Source organism: Lygodium microphyllum, chromosome 18, assembly GCF_053477565.2.
Source record: "Lygodium microphyllum isolate KBCC chromosome 18, Lygodium_microphyllum_v1.1.10, whole genome shotgun sequence".
NCBI classification, from domain to species: domain Eukaryota; kingdom Viridiplantae; phylum Streptophyta; class Polypodiopsida; order Schizaeales; family Lygodiaceae; genus Lygodium; species Lygodium microphyllum.
Genome location: NC_141152.1, coordinates 51,715,188 through 51,718,602, shown reverse-complemented (window position 1 = coordinate 51,718,602; position 3,415 = coordinate 51,715,188).

Sequence of the window (3,415 nt, the reverse complement as noted above, 5' to 3'; positions counted from 1 at the left end):
ATCTAACAAGGAGTAAAGCTCATGTCCTGCCACTATGTCTAACAGCTGGTCTGTAAAAGGGATAGGAAAGTGATCCTTCTTCGTCTTGTAATTCAACTTGCGGAAATCCACACATATACGAAGCTTGCCATTCTTCTTGGGTAGAACCACGATGGATGAGACCCATTCACTGTTGGCCACCACTGGATAGATAAACTCCGCTTCCAAAAGCTTCAGTAGCTTTGCTTTCACCAGTGTGGAATAATTCGGGTTCTTTCGCCTCTGGCATTGCCATACTGGCTTGGCATCAGGCTCCAAGTCAATATGATGCTGACATATTGTGGGATCAATCCCCTTTAGGTCTTTGTAGGACCATGCAAACACATCCAAATTCTCTTTCAACAAGTTGTACAAGGTTGACAACTCCTCTTCTGGTAGGCTGCTACCCACCTTCAAGTGGCGTTCAGTGCCATCTGCATCCACAAAGGTTAACTACCTTTCACCTTCTACTTCACGGATGAAGGTCCCATAGCAGACTGCTTCTGGGTACAGATTCGACTCCTTCAAGGGGGTGGTGTCCTCTTCTGATGTCCCACTAGACCTAATGTCTTCTTTCAATAAGGACTTAGGTTGCTCCTTAGAATGTTGAAATGGGATCAGCGCTATCTCGGTTCTGGTTTGAATGTTAATTACCTTAGAGCTTGAGGACTCCTCTTTAGAGGATGCCTCCAGGAATGTTACATAACAGGGGCTCTTGGAATTCTGTTGTGGCCTTAGGACTGGTACTTGTTCTGGCCTTAGGACTGGTACTTGTTGACAAGGAGCATCATCATCATCCTTTCTTGATAAGTGTGGATGGGTGCGACAAGAACCACTGATAAAAGACGGCTTATTTTGCTTGATCCACTTCTTATATAGGCTTTGCCTATGGAAAGATCCATTTACCAATCCAAAGGGTACCATTTCCATTCTGTCCCACAGCATGGAGTCTTCTGCTTCTGAAGCTTTTGGAACTCCCTCCTCATCTATGCCTTCTGTGGGTGGAGTGATTTCTTCTGTCTCGCTTTCAAAGTCTCCTTCTTTAGATTCATCATCATCCTCTTCACACTCCGGCTCTGCCTCTGTAGGCGCTCTGTAAGAGAAGAACAGATCCTCTACTTTGCCTTCTGCCTCTGTTTCTGGCTCTGCTATGGCCATGTAACAGGGAGAGCAGTACATCCATGCTTCTATCTCACTGATAGAAGTGATTTTAGAAATCGTTCCTGGTTCAGGCAGGAAGTATTCACCCATTGATAATGGCTTTGCATCTTTTGGGAGTTGGCTTATAGTACCCACTGTTAGGGAATGTGCCTCTGTTTTCTTGGGAAGGATCTGTCTGACAGCATCTTCTTCTACTGATGTTCCATCTGTAGCCTCATTGGGGGAGTCAGAAGATAATTCCAAGGAGGTGGATCCATGTCCTTTTTGAGCACCATATAGCTTCAGTACCACTTTATTGGGTCCTCTGCCCAAGGTCAAGGTTCCTTTGAACCAATCCGTCCTTGCTCTGGCTTCAAAAATCCATGGTCTGCCCAGTAAACAGGGGGTAGGATGTACCATAAGAGTTTGGCTTCACCACCAGATAAGTTAGCCAATAATCTTTTCCAGCCACTATAGTCTTCACATATGGGAGAATGCCCAAAGGCTTGATTCTCTCTGATCCGCCAGTCTGATGAGCCATTGAGTTGGTTGCATACCTTGTAGGCCTAGATCCTTCATTATCACATCCATCATAATGTTTACTGATGAGCCACCATCAATCAGTGCATTTGCAATAAAGCAGCCTTCTATCCACACGCCAGTCTCTGGGGAACCAGGATCTAGGAAGGCATTAGCCACGTCCACTTCTTTTACAGGCTCTGGAGCTTTGTTGGACTTTGTTGCTGTTGAGGGAGCAATTCCTTAAGCCACGTCTTCTTGTCAGTATACTTTTGAACCTTTTTCAGCAACTAGGAGACAACATCAATAATTTTTGGAATCTGAGGTTTGCTTTAAAGTTATCTAGATCTTTGACTAGATCGTATTCCTTAATAGGATCCACTAGCTTCTCCAACCGGCTAGGGAATGCGGCAACACCCATTTTCATTTTCCTTTTTTCTTCCAACAAGGGCATCATGGGGACTTCTTTTGCCACTTGTGGCACTTCCTTCTCTTCTATCTCCTGGACCTCTGGTCCTGTCTCTCGAACTGTCTCTGTGACTCTCTGTGGCACTGTAGTGCTCTGTACGGCACTGTCAGGCTCTGTTCTGTTCTGTTCTTATATTGGAAGATTGAAATTCACTGTTTTGGTAGGAGGATTATTTTCTTTTTGGACAGGTGGTTCCTTCTTCTTTGCATGCGTAATGGAAGCAACTTCCGATTCCACTAAATTGGAGGTAGGCTCTTGGGCCTTGGACGGATTATCAATAGCATTGTTTTTCACTAGGGCTGGGCTTGGACAGTCTTTTGTAGTGTGGCCTTCTCCATTGCATCAACTGCATAAGGGCTTGTAATTCACTGACCTTCTGGGATTTTGACAAGTTGGTGAAATGTGTCCCTTCTCTCCGCATCTGTAACACTCCACTTCTGATCTCTGACCATCGCCAGATTGTCTTCCTCTGTAACTTTGGGAGGGAAATCTCCTTGGACCGAAATTAGAACCAAACTCTCTAGGCTTGGGTCCAATATCCTGTGCTATCATTTTGGATTCCAGCAAGTTGAATCTTGCGTCTTCTTCCTTCCTTCTCCTATCATACATCTCCTTCAGAGAGCAAATATCCTCTGTATGGTTCTTCCTAAGATAGTAGGAGTAGAAAGATCCAGGGACTATTGGCTTTCGTGTACATTCAGTGGCTAAATTGTCAAGATTGTGGGAGAGAAGGAAGGAGTCTCACTTGTAGCTTTCTTGCTTGCACAATGGGGGAATACACACAAGGGTGGAGGCTGAAAACAGTTTTCCTCTTCTTAGTTGTGTAAGCCAAAAGAACTCTCTTACAAAGAAATAGAAGAACCCTATATGGGTCTCAAAACCAAACTCAACTAACTAAGGTGGCATACTAACCGAGCCACGAACTAGAGTAGATAAGGATAGCTATCATGTAGCTATTATTCATCAGCGGTGTACCAACCGCGTCTGCAACTGACAAGTCGGTGACATAAGTACTCAACGGTCACCCTGGTGTATCACGAGTGGAGCTCGATATCTCAACACTCCCCCTCGAGCTCAATCCCAATTCCTGCACACCAAGCAGGTCTCTGAACTTGCGCAGCTTCTCTGCGCCCAATGCCTTCGTGAATATGTCAGCTACCTGATCCTCTGTGCTGACATAAACTAGATCAATAAGACCTAGTAAAACCCTCTCCTGCACATAGTGATAATGCACCTCAATGTGCTTTGTTCTAGCATGATAGACTGGGT